Source organism: Ochlerotatus camptorhynchus, unplaced genomic scaffold (genome assembly GCF_037179485.1).
Source record: "Ochlerotatus camptorhynchus isolate MF236.1 unplaced genomic scaffold, CSIRO-AGI_Acam_v1.1 ptg000176l, whole genome shotgun sequence".
NCBI lineage: Eukaryota > Metazoa > Arthropoda > Insecta > Diptera > Culicidae > Ochlerotatus > Ochlerotatus camptorhynchus.
Genome location: NW_027040666.1, coordinates 3,825,328 through 3,839,079, shown reverse-complemented (window position 1 = coordinate 3,839,079; position 13,752 = coordinate 3,825,328). Strand labels below are relative to the sequence as shown.

Genomic DNA, 13,752 nt, shown 5'->3' with positions numbered 1-13,752 from the left:
AACCCTGTTAGAGCGCATTGTATGAATATTTACACTCATTGTTCTCAAAACAAAAGAAGCGCTCCTAGCGAATCCCCTTTTTCTACGTTTATCCGTAGGACGAAGAAAACCTAATGGCGTTTCAATGCGTTAGGACGGAATTGAAACTCGTAGAACGAATTTAGAATCAAGAAGCAGTGTTAGATTTTAGACAATATCTCAACAATTTGTGACTCTTTATCAAATCCAACGGTACGTATGGAAAGGTGAATAAATTCAAGTCATCTTTGACAGAAATATTCCATTTTTTGTTTAAACTCGTTCAGAAAAGAGAGGTAAAGCGCGGGTTGTGCTTAGTAGGACGGAAATTAGATCAAAAACCCTATAGCGGCATTTATTCATCAAGAGTGCTTCAAATCACAACCCATAGCCATTCTAGATTAAAAAAATGTAGCATGATTTATAAAAGTAAGAAATATTCATAAATTCAATTCAATCATGAATTTTTATAATTTTCTGAGTAAGTCATACTCTTAATAGAAAATTTCGATCGAATCGTCACTTTTACTCGCTGATATTATTTTTCTGTGACACCCATTTGCACCTGTTTGCACTAATAATCACTCACGGAAGAATGGTACACAGCCGATGAGACTGATTAAAAATTGAGTAGTATTTAATATGTGAGTAATATATTTCGCGTAAAGTAGGCTTGAATGTCGCTCCACTCCTCCATCTAAAGAATCACATTACATTTTTTTTTCATTTTTTTTTTCTGTATCGAAACCATAATACCCAAAAGGCAACTCAGTTAATGAAACACATGGACTTAAGCCACTTCACTCACTGTGATGTAACCACTTGAATTCTCGAGGTAAACAGTTTAAAAAACCTGCTTAATCCTACTCAAAACCGAAACAACCTGCTCAGTTACTCGGCGACTGCCTTGATCCAAGATGTCCTTGTTTAGTACCTTGTCCAGTGCGATAGCTCAACGACTGTAATTCAGATCTCTCCACCTCGTGAATTGACCATTTGCCGCCTCTCTCGTGTTTAATAGTCCAGTGAGAGAGAGAGAGAGAGAAAGAAACTCAGTTGGTGTAAAAATTGACACATGACTAAACGATCGCTTAACCGTAACGGGACTCGCCGCTAGGGAAACCGGTCCACGGTCCGGGCGCTGCCAAATGGCTTTTCTGGCTGTTGTGATCTCGGGCATCTCGGGCCCTCGGAACCAATTGGCGATTGGTCCACACGGTTTGTTGTTTGGCACTGGGGCTAGTGCGGCTTTGCGCTTGATTGGAAATTCAAATTTCTTTCTAATTTATGATTTTACCATTCCACGAGTTTATTATGAACACGCTCACGTTCTCTTTCACCGACCGTCATGGCATGTAGCGTGGCGCGGCAACTTGCGCCTTGGAGTTGTTATCCGGGCGACCAAGAAAGGCGAGATAATTTCGGTCCCACTGCTGCCGACTGCACCAACGACTGAGGCAAAACCGCGCAGCCATGCCATCGAAGAGTGCCATGAAAACAAACCGCGCGCGCGACTCTTTTGAAACAAAACGTGTGTTGTGTGGGTACGTGTGTGTGTATGTGTACGGCTGAAAGATTGAGAAACTACTTTGATTTCCAATCACTTCTCGTACGGGTTTCCTGAATCCTACACGTCACATGCAAATTAAGCAAGTTATTTCATATTTTTCGCCCTCCGTCGTTTCGAAACGATCGACGCTTATAGTTATTTTCTGGTTTTCACTCCGTCAGCTGAAGTTAACTAAGGAACAATCGATTGCTTCATGGGGGAAGGCCGGGGCCAGTTGATGAAAGGAGGAAAATCGAACGCGACCGTAAACAACCGAGGAGAGTTTTCCTTTCCGTTTCGATTGAATGCATTCGTTCTGCTCCAATAAAGATTCAATTCGCGACCGAATTTGTCACACTGTCGCTACTGAATGTGGCTTCAACTGTGAGACTTTCTGCGAATTCAATCGATCGATTTCACTGTCTGCAGAATCCAAATAGATTGTTATCGTAATGCATCAAGAATCACGTAAAATACTATTCTTACAAATGGAATTGTATGTTCTCAGCGATGTAAATTCTCTATCATGGATTTAAGTGTACATACAATTTACAAGTGGGTTCGATTCCCGGTCTGATTAAGTATACTGATTAAGTATTAAGTATACAAAGCCATTAAAAGAAGAATCAATTGAACATTGAGCATAACTCGTTCGAAACACTAAATCATCAGCAGGGTTAATAATTCCAGGTAGCAGACGACTAGCATGTTAATACATCGTAAATAGTCATCCAGTTTAGTATTACTAATCAAATTAAACGATAGCAAACAGTACATAGTGCTTGATGAGCGAAAATTTTAATTAAAAACCTTTCAAATGCATTGAAGGCAGGTACATATTTTTACAACCAAATTTCTCGTGTTGCCAATCGTCTCGGCTGGCGCTCGAACCAATCACTGCCAACGTCCATAAATTACCCATTTGTGCGCACATTCGTTCGACCATGGCCGTTGCTATACACACTATCAGTCAAAGTCCGACAGTCCGTCGGTAAGTTGCATACTGACTACATAAGTGATCGGCTGTTGTTGTGTAATGCAGTTTTACTATCGCTCAGCTTAACTGCTTGGATGATGGTGCTGTCCGGTGGCGTGCCACTTGCGACTCGATACTAGGTACTTATGGAAGCAGTGCATTTTCCGGCCACTACAATTCTACGAGACTATTCAAAACGTTTTAAGGAAAAGACCGATACCCGTTACCCAGCTTTTATAACATTTATGCGTAACAAAATTACACCAACAAAGATAAAAGATGAATACAAAATGTTGAACAGCTTTTTTAAGCTTTACACAAAACAAATCCGATGAACATCAAATCTAGATAAACATTTCAACATCATCATCTATCTCTTTCGTTAATAACTCAGCTGTAAAACCTTTCCCTGTTGTATTTGACGTTTTGGACGCTACATTGGAACCTCCTTTATCAACCTATGTGGTCAAAGGAGCGCGAAATCTGTTTGCATATCAGTGGTTATCAAAAGAGAAAGTAGATGAAGAGGATCGATCAAAGCAGATAGGACCTTTTGAAATGTTCATCGAGAACGTATGTTTTCTAACTACAAATTTAATGTCAGTTTTTACAACGGAGAAGCAAATTTTTTTTATACAGAATTAATGTTTTCGTATTTAAACATTCGTGAGATGTTTTTTCTACCTTTGATATAACATCTTTAAAAGCAACATTAATAATGTCAAACTGGGGCCTATTTTAAAGCCACGTACACTTTAATGGAGGAGGGGAGTCCAGCCAAAGTATACGCCTGGTAAAAATATTTTAAAATTTTAGTAAAGTATACGAGGGGGAACGTAGGATCTGCAATGTTTAAAAATTGGTCTACGTAGTTTATGGACAGCCCCAGGCTGACTTGAATGTTGCACCCAGCATGTGAGTTACTCATAGATTTCGTTAGTCACAGCTGCTGTGACTAGATGGAGACGCATTGTGAACTACCTTGGGTCTTCATCGTTTCCATGCTCCTGTCATCGTTGACTTGACATATCGTGGTAGGGGTAAACAATAGTTGCAATTTGCAAACCTACGACTGGATGCCTTCCTTCAAATAACAACTGAAGTGCGGTAAAAAATCGGTATAACTGTTTCAAACACACAGTTGGTACTTGAGCGGGTCGGTTTTCATCTCTTTTTGCCAGTGGTGGCGGGGGGGGGGGACACACCCCTCACCATCCCTCTCCAAAGGGGGAGTTTGGTAAAGAAAGATGAAAAAACCGATTTGTACCTTCCTTAAAAGTTGTCCTAGCTCGCTATTCTAATATCTATATGCAATCTTCACACTGCCGTACTCTACCGGAACTATCAACTCTATGCTTTCATCTACTCCATCTATCGTATAAAAATTACCACTACAGTCTGTTATTTGAAATTAGCATCTTCAACAAAGCAATGCATTTTAACAGTTCGATTGGAACAGCCTTTGGCAGACGTTCAAACTTTTACTAGCTTTAACTTCTCATAGTAGGTCTGCTCCCGTCTGTAAGATTATTTACAACAAAAATCAAAAATATGTTTCTGTACTTTTTGCAGCAACTTACAAAAAAAGCATAAAATCGAGTACGCGAACAGGTTTACTATGTAACCTGACTCATAACGCAGAAATGTATATCTCGTCTAATTTAACATAACATAATGAACGTAAAAATTGACGAGCTCGTGTTTTCTAGGGTAATACGTAAAATTATATGTATGTCGCTGATGAATTGACTTCCGACGCGATTGGTAACATTGCAAAAGAGATTAAAAAAACCAACAATAACAATAACAACGAAGTCGGAAGTCAAACTTCCAAACTATAATTTAGTGCTGGCTGTGGCTAAAGTACGACCTTAGTTGAAAAAATTAAAATTTCTTAAGACTCTAAGCATTTGGAAGCGGCTGCGGCGTGCATCGTCGTATTACTATGGTGTCTGTTAAAATAACACATTTTTATACTTCAATTCAAACCATAATATGGTATAACTGTAACACTTCCGGACATGGTGGTTTATACAATAAGTATAATTATCCTGAATTAAATAGCTTAATCAGTAATGGCACAGTCTTATCAAACCGAAGACGGTGGCTTTAATTAACAACCATCGAATGCCACATTCAATTTATGGATTTACTAGAACATTTTTTAGAGAGTCTGACCACTTACTCAGGGATACCTGCAACTGGATATGAACAATGTAGTTTCGGATACTCATTAAGACCTCCGTAAGTCTTCTGTTTGAATCAAATGTGATATATTATAGCGCTTTTAGTCTTTTATTACATAATAACCTGATCATGTTCCACCCGTATCTCCGGAATCAGTTGACCGATTAAAAAAATCTTGTCTATAGTAAAAATACCATTCATTTTTTTGGATAATTCTGTACAGTTGTTGGCAAGAAAGAACATATTCTACAAAAGTATAATTACATTGCAACATAGTTGTACCCAAAATTGTAACGGTGGCGTATCAAAAACCATCAGGGCGGCGATCCGACTCAAAAACGACGGTGGCGGAGACGTGCGAAAAAGTGTTGACGGTGGCGGCGCACAGGTCTAGTAACATCCATTTTATTTTTATATAAATAGGAACTAGAGAGCCAGATCACCAGAGCACATTAGCAATACTTACATTATTATGAAGCCAAACGTGGCAACTTGAAAAAGATTATATACACATACCTGAAATAAAATAAAATAAAAAAATAATCGTTAAATACAATTTGAACATAATAAGGAGCAATGTCACTTAAGTTTGGGTATTGATTTTATCTTATAAATCTGAAATATAAGATACAGTTATACATATTTGCTCAGAAATTAGTTCTGTGGATCCTGAAATATGCTAAGACTTTATTTTAAATATTTGGAGTCGTATGTGCAAGGAAATGTAAAACAATTAATAATTCATCGATTTAATCAAATATGCACGGAAAAATACGTTACGCCACTAGGGGCAGTTTTTTTTTAGAGGTTTTAGAACAGCTTCGTAGATAATCGTCCACATTAGTTTAGAAAATATTTATGGATCGTAGATAATCGCAAACCCACTCATTTGTGTATTTTCCAGCCATGAACACATTTCTGTACTGACGATTTAACGACGATTTCAGATGTGTGTATTGTTTTGATGTAACGTAAAGAATTCAACATATAAGTTACATCGAGGTATGATCTATAACCCCGCTTACATTCTCTTATAACACTGATAGGCCTTTAAATAACTCAACTAAATGTTGTCCTGCAATTCAATATCTTTAACAGGTGTAGCCAAAACAGCGAGATTCAAGTCCAATACCAATACAACAGAAACCACCAATACATTCATTTTAGTTTTGTTTGTATATAGTCAAACAATCATCACACCCAAAGCGAATTGGATACGAAGCCAACTTCATAAAACGAAAATATTTCTACAGTAATTGTTGAACGCACGATTTTATTGATAAATTTCGATATAATTGATCGAAATAGCTCAACTCTGTGACCATGAATGACTTGTTCTCGACTCAACGAGCCATGCCATCTATTTGCTTTATTTCTCAATCGCATTCATCTCGTGTCTGAGTGTTGAGCCAAAACGCGTCGCTTCTCGCATCCCATTCGTCGTTGTTGTTGGTGCTTCCAGTTTGATAATGGAATCAATTTGTTTCAATATTCATTGTATCAGCAGAGAGAAGGCAACGAACTCACATTCGCTATGACTTTCTGCTCAATAGTCCCCACATGCCAGTTGCTATAGTAACAAGCTATAGTCAACGCATGCTACGGTGGTGTTGTTGTCCAGAAAAACTTTGACGGTGCGTTCCAATGGCAACTTGGATCAAACAGCGGGTCGCTCTGTGCATTCGACGACGACGCTTAGTGACTCATTCATGACCTATCCCAATCAATGTGTGTGCGCTCGTGCAACTTTCATGCGTCGTCGTACCCACTCTGACAATTTATTGTTATTATTAGATTTTCTGTATCGTTCGAAAGCGTCGCCGTTGTCGGATTCTGCGCTGCTTTTTGTGCAACCTAATGCAGCAACATATGTTGCTTGATCCCATGGGGGTCTCTGGTTGCTTTTCCTCTTAAAACTGGTTTGCTCGTTCGAAAGTGTTCACTTAATCGGTGGCTGGGATAAAAGTGTTTATTAAAAAATGTATACGCGCTTTTCCTCCGAGACCCAGGCAAGCAACCAGATCAGCGCGTCTCGATTGGCTTAGCTTGGAATCGAAGTTCAATTACCTTCAGAGAGTCCAAGTACAAAGTACAAGTCCAACGAAAATTGAGGGAGTAAGGTGGGTAAACACTAACGTACCGGAACTATAGGAGCGTTTACCCTATTTGTTGTTCGTTAGCCTTGTAGTGTCACAGATAAGACGCAGCGCACCTCATTATCTTGTGATATCATTTTGTACTAACAAGCAAACACGCAGTTCTCCAAACGAATGAAGCGGGGGAGGGTGATACCGAGCAAGCAATGTCTTGATAACTTGGGCAAATATTACGAGGCTACAGTGCGGTGCTAAGATGGCTACAAATCATCGACACATGAGCAGTAACATGGTTCACACTAGGGTACAGTTGGTAGTCTTCTTTTGGGGAAGTTGCTCTGGGAAGGGACTGACCAAGAACTGTATCGTGAAATACGATACATTCATACTTCTTTAACACGCTTCCATGAAATTATTGTTATACCCTTGCATGGAATGTGACTTGAGTTTGCCTATGAGAATATTCTTATGTGTATAGTTTTATCGATATTCATTAGAGCTATGAACCAATGCATAAATGCATCTTACGGGTGATGACCTCATGTTTTATATGTAGAATAATGCAAAATTTCAAATTTTCCCTCCACAGTGCTCAAACGGATTCAAATCGGATCTTCCCGAAATTTGAACTCATTTTGTAAGAAATTGACTTTGCACAAATTTTTTGTTCAATGTTCATATTGCTCTGATTAAAAGTTCTATAGATATTCTTGTGGAAAATTTTCTCAGCTACAACATTATTCATCGGCGTGTGGTGTAGTGATAAACGTGATTACCTCTCACCCCAGCAGGCCTGGGTTCAATCCTAGTCGGCACCGCCGGGGTGTTCTGAGGCATAATATCTCTGGTGATCCCCGGTTCATGAGTTGATGGGTCGTTAGGTAGGGTCAGGTGTGGGAGCTGCCTCCCTGGCGTCGGTAGAATTGGTGCCCAGCATGGAAAACAAGATCGACGGAAAACAAATCAAGGAAAACAGAAACATTTTTCATCCAAACATTAAATTTTATACTTCAACTCTCCACAAGTCTCCACAAACTCGATATCGAGTTAAAGAACCAACGTAAACATTAATTTCATGAATGCTGTGATAAATTTTTTGTATGTAATTGTTATTCTATAGCTTCGATGGTCATTCAAAATGTAGTTGTAGAGAGTTCACTGTAGTTGTTGATTATTTAAGAGATTGATAACCTTGATGTAGGCAACACTGTATTGTGCAGAGTGAAATAGTAGCCATGATTTTGGTGCCCTATTTTACGCACTAGAAAGACCAATGTGGCCAGTTGATAATAATAAGATACCAGTGACTTGAACAATTAATAACTTTTGTGCCTTACATTTTATCGAAAAGTGGTCTTGAGCAAAGTTGTAGCTGAGAGTCATATGGTGAGTTGTTGAATATGAACAAAACATTTGGTTTTCCAATTATCCAGGTAACCTTATAAACTTCAAATGATTTGTGCTAAGTCAGTTTCTTACCAAATGTGTTAAAGTTTTGGGAGGCTAATCAAGTCCCGACTTAAATCCGTTTGAGCATTGTGGACCAAACATTTCAAATTTCGGACCACTCTAATGACAACCTCTTGTAATTGGATGAATAAAATATCCGGGATTAATAGACGCATATTTTCTCAAGCAGATTTGTTGATTCGGTTATTAAATATAGAGGAAAACTATGAAAGGAAATCCTAATAAAAATACCAAAAAGAATCGAAAACCCCAATGATAGAAATAGAACACAAATGGTTCGGATGATACCCCGAACACGTGCATAGGAAAATAACCATAAAAATGTTATTAGGGAAATTCATGTCCAGATTTGATAACCTAGATTTCTTAAACCGCATAAACATTTGGTGTCCAAAACATGTGCAAAATTATAAATCACTTTCTATTGAAGTATCAAAGTTATGGTTGAATCAATCTGTGTTGAAAAACTCAATTCAAAATATTCTGTAGTACATATTTGAAGATCGACGAAATCAGTGCTAAAGGAATATATCCAACCAGGTTCTTATGATGTTATACGCTTAGAAAACAATACTGTATGAATTCAACGTCCTTGGTCTTCCAAACTAAACGCGAGTTCAGATCGTGTGATATTCTATCCAAGTAACCATCAAGACCTCTAATTCTTCAATGCACGACGTGTTAATATTTACATCATTGACAAATCATGGTAATCATGTCAGTTTGATCTTTGAAAACAACGCGAATGAAAAAAGCGATCTAATGCGTCAGGATATGTCATGAATATCTGAGCTTTGTCAAAAAATGTAAATATTTACTCTGTATGCAACGAAGAATTGCCCACTAATCGCCTTTTTGTGCAATATAAATTTAATATAGGGCTTTAAAGTTAAAATATCGTTAGCAACGGCACATGCGCAGTCATGTTCAGCGTAAGTTTCCAAAACTATAACAAATTCTGGGTAATCCTTATTGTACAATAGTTCAGATCATATGATCTACTAGATCACCAAGTGCTTGGATGATACCGTCAGAAACGATACTAGATAAAGTATACCACCTTGCTATTTCTTCTCCCCATAAAAGTTCAAAGAGCTGTAACTTTTCCGGATGTACATGCCATTTTCTGAAGTCGTGGCTGATAAAATATCTAGAATTTATTAGTATAATGTTGAGCTTAATAGACAGAATTTGTATAAAGTTTGAGCAATTTCAGTAATGTGAATCATGTGGATAGAATAAAATTAGCAAGATGATATACTTTTGTCCGCTACTGTATATATCCAAGTAAATTAATTCAGTCTATGCGCATCTTTGGTGCTCAGGATAGTACACTCAAGCAAGGTTGCTTCCACTCACTTGCTATAAAAAATTTTTTGCCTGTGGACTTGGAGACATACTTCAAGTCCCCGCGTACATCGTACGGGCTAGGCAAAAATGTGCGTCCATCTTGAAAAACTGTCGCTTTAATGGCCCTTCGCTCATTTTCAACTTCTATTCAATTTTCATACTGCCGTACTCTAACGGAACTATCCACCTACCCTCTTCTAAAGATCATTCTCTAGCTAATAAATCATCACACTAAAGCTTCATGTTAGCATTTCCAACCAACTCTGAAAATCGTTAACTTCGCGTATGAAGTAACATAAAAAAAAAAAAAAAAAAAAAAACACTTTGAATGTAACAACTCAAGGCGGGAGTAGCCGTCAACAATGCTGATGATGGTACAGCACGCAACAATCACCCTACTGCTTTCTCTCTGAGATGATCACGTTGGTCATGACGAGAGGAGCAACACAATAGTTGGGTAAAGAAGAACTGCATTATAACACACCATCGACTGGAAATGCTCTCGCAGCGTGGGGCTTTAGGTAGTGATGAAAACGTCGCTAGAACTATTCCACAGCCGCAGTCAGTTTATGAGCAACAAGAGGGACGCACATTTTTGCCTGTGGACTTGGAGACATACTTCAAGTCCCCGCGTACATCGTACGGGCTAGGCAAAAATGTGCGTCCATCTTGAAAAACTGTCGCTTTAATGGCCCTTCGCTCATTTTCAACTTCTATTCAATTTTCATACTGCCGTACTCTAACGGAACTATCCACCTACCCTCTTCTAAAGATCATTCTCTAGCTAATAAATCATCACACTAAAGCTTCATGTTAGCATTTCCAACCAACTCTATAAAAAATTGTTTTTTTGGGATTATGAAATAATTAGATGTTATAATGGTAATTAGTACTTGTATGTTACAAGTATGTGAAGTATGTGTTTGACCTGTCAATATTGCTTTCAGTATGTCACAATCAGCGATTTCATGATTCGTGAGCGCTTACTCTGAGTGAACGCTCACGAATCATAAGATCGCTGGTTTTGAAGTTCTGACAACCACATACTGTACACCTTCTTCTTGGTTCTTGCAAGTACAACATAGCATTATATCATCAAATGATTTCATAATTCTGAATAATATTTTTTATAGCAAGTGAGTGGAAGCAACCCTGCACTCAAGTCTTTTTTTACGGTTGTTTACGTCGTTTTTTTACACGTTTGTTTACGTCGTTTACGCAGGTCAGTCACAATGTATATGGTACGTTTATAACGATTTCTCTAAAACGATACAACTTATTCAAATCATATTAGCTGTTTTGAGTCATAGTTAATCAAATGGCATATTTAGCACGTGAAAAAACCAAAATCTTGGTAGGATTTTTTTTTTGATTTAAAAAAAAGCTGAGTGTAGATCAGTGAGGGTGTGCATTATAAACAATCAATTTTCATGTAAAGGGTGTCCACGATGAAATTGCCACACACAAAATTGATTCGCAAAATTCGAGTTTTCATCCGATTGCCATCAAATTTTCAGGGATTGAGAAATACTTATTAAACTTCATTTTACCATTTTACTCGTATTTTATTTACAGTCCATACGCAAATGCCCGCACCTTGGCCTTAACCCCGGCCATAAGATTCTGCACAACATGTGAATCAACCGTTTTTTTGCATGTAAACCCATACTTTCTTCAGTTCCTCGACTGTCTCCACTACCTTAGGTCGTTTAAGAAGGTGCTGCTTCATAATCGCCCAGTACTTCTCGATGGGGCGGAGCTCCGGAGTGTTGGGAGGGTTAAACATTTTCGGCACGAAATTGACCTTATTGTCCGCATACTACTTCAGCACGTCCTTGGAGTAGTGGCATGAGGCCAAATCCGGCCAGAAGATTGTTGGGACGTTGTGGGCCTTCAGGAGAGGAAGCAGCCGCTTCTGGAGGCACTCTTTTATGTACACCTGTCCGTTCATCGTGTCCTGGGTCACGAAAGGTGCACTCCGCTTCCCGCACGTGCAGATGGCTTGCCAAACCAGGAATTTCTTCGCAAATTTGGACATCTTCTGAGTGCGGACATGCTCCGGAACGCTGAACTTATCCTTGGCCGTGAAAAACAGGTTGCCGGGGATCTGTTTGAAGTTGGCCTTCACATATATTTCGTCGTCCATGATGCAGCATTCAACTTTCGTCAGCATGTTGAGGTACAACTTCCTGGCACGGGTTTTGGCGGACTTGTTCTGCTTCTCGTCGCGATTAGGGGCCTTTTGTACCTTGAACGTTCGAAGCCCAGCCTTAGTTTTGGCCTTCTGGACAAAACTTCGGCTTAGGTGCGGCTTCTTAGCCACATCCCTAACGGAGGCGTTCGGATTTCGGTTGAAGGCCCCAACTACGCGGTTGTGATTTTTGGTGTTGTACGGAATACTTTTTCCTTCACTTCTGGGCTTCCGATCGGTGGTCAACCGTTCCTCGAACCGCTTAATCACTCGCGACACCGTGGAATTCGCGATTCCCAACGTTTTAGCGATGGAACGATGCGAGAGATCCTTGTTCTCGTGATAAATGCGCAAGATTTTATCACGCACGAGCTGTTCTTTCGACTCCATTTCCGCGAGTTTTGATCACAGGACTTTAAAACTTGCAGGATGTAAATAATGCACTATGAACTAAATCCACCCAAATTTTCATTAAATTCTACCCAACGGTTAAAAAGTTAGAGCAATTTCATGGTGTGGCAATTCCATCGTGGACACCCTTTATAGTTGTTCTAGGCTCTTGAAACCGCATTGGAGTTACAATGTTATACATTTTTCCATGTTAGCTCAAAACTGTGTTCTTCAAGCTTTGTAGAGACAAAAACGTGGGGCCTCAGATAGCTTAGTCGGTAAAGACACGGCATTACCGAGGCGGCGGGTTCGATTCCCGGACCGGTCAAGAAAATGTTTCCGGTTGGAAATTTTCTCGACTTCCCTGATTATCATTGTGCTTGGCACACAATATACAAATTCATGCATTAGTTGACAGAGTAAATTCGCAGTTAATAACTGTGGAAGTGCATCTAGAATACTAAGTTGAGAGCCGGCAAAACACTCCCTACAGAAGCGTAAAAAGCATGAACGAAGAAGAAGAAGAAGTAATTAAGCGTCCAGTAATATTAAGCCAGATTAGCGAATACTGATAAGTGAAAAAGCACCTGAAGCGCGGCGAAGACTATTTACTTATATCGCCAATAACTCGGTACTCACAACTGTCAGAACAGAAATTCACACCTTTGCCGCAGACGGTCCATATGTATGTATAGCAATTGTGAGATTATGATACCAACAAAGAGTAAAAAGCTTCACCGAATACTTTTGATCATGAGCTTGCAAATGTAATTGTGGAGAACAATCGCCCATCTCAATCGCAGAAATCTTTCTTATGCCAACTCATTTCACGCCACAAATGGTCAAGAGCCGTTCGTAAAGAAAGGCGCCAGCTGCAGAAATTTGTTGAAGATTAATCGCCTCTATACATTTCCTGTTCGGCTTCTTTCTCCGTCATCTCGAGTCCCCAGCCTGGATCGATGCCGGCAAACCGGGAACCTGCATTAGCTTTTTCTCACATCACATCTCTCCGTTGCAAGTTCCGCCACTTTTATTGAACGTGCCCTTCATCGCACCCGGCGTCAGTCGTCCGTGCCGCCCAGTTGCAATTGTTAGCCACGGTGAGTGGCCTTTTGTTCTTTCTCCTTTCATTTCACCAGCTTTGAATCCTATACATACATACACACTCGAAAATCTCCTTCCTCATCTCTCCAGCCAATCCATTTCATCCCTGCGATAAGGTCTCTCGAAAGTGGCCAGGCTGATTATTTTATTAGTCTCCACGCTATTTGAAGAAAAACATTTTTTATTGTGCTTTCGTTGATGACCGTTTCCTAGCCTCAGCCTTCATGTATAACCAAGACGACGACGAAGACCACGATGATCGCTCTTTCTCTAGATGATGGAATTTAATTTACAATCGAACGACCATGACGACGCCCGCTTGCATCGCTTTCAGTGGGTTTTCTATTGGACATCTATTTGGCCAACTGCATCAATGAACCTCTCACTAAGAAACAGGGACGTAGCTATGAGGTGAGTTGGA

The 13,752-nt window shown here is 39.5% G+C and overlaps 2 protein-coding genes across 4 annotated transcripts in view; one reads left to right on the top strand and one right to left on the bottom strand.

The window, feature by feature from the left end:
* osp (outspread) overlaps positions 1–13,752 on the bottom strand; it is a 534,113-nt gene that overhangs the window by 481,330 nt on the left and 39,031 nt on the right. The gene's annotated exons all lie outside the window — the stretch shown is intronic.
* The window catches only part of LOC135701770 (CLIP domain-containing serine protease B15-like), a 279,004-nt gene that overhangs the window by 264,367 nt on the left and 885 nt on the right, over positions 1–13,752 (top strand). The window lies entirely within an intron of this gene.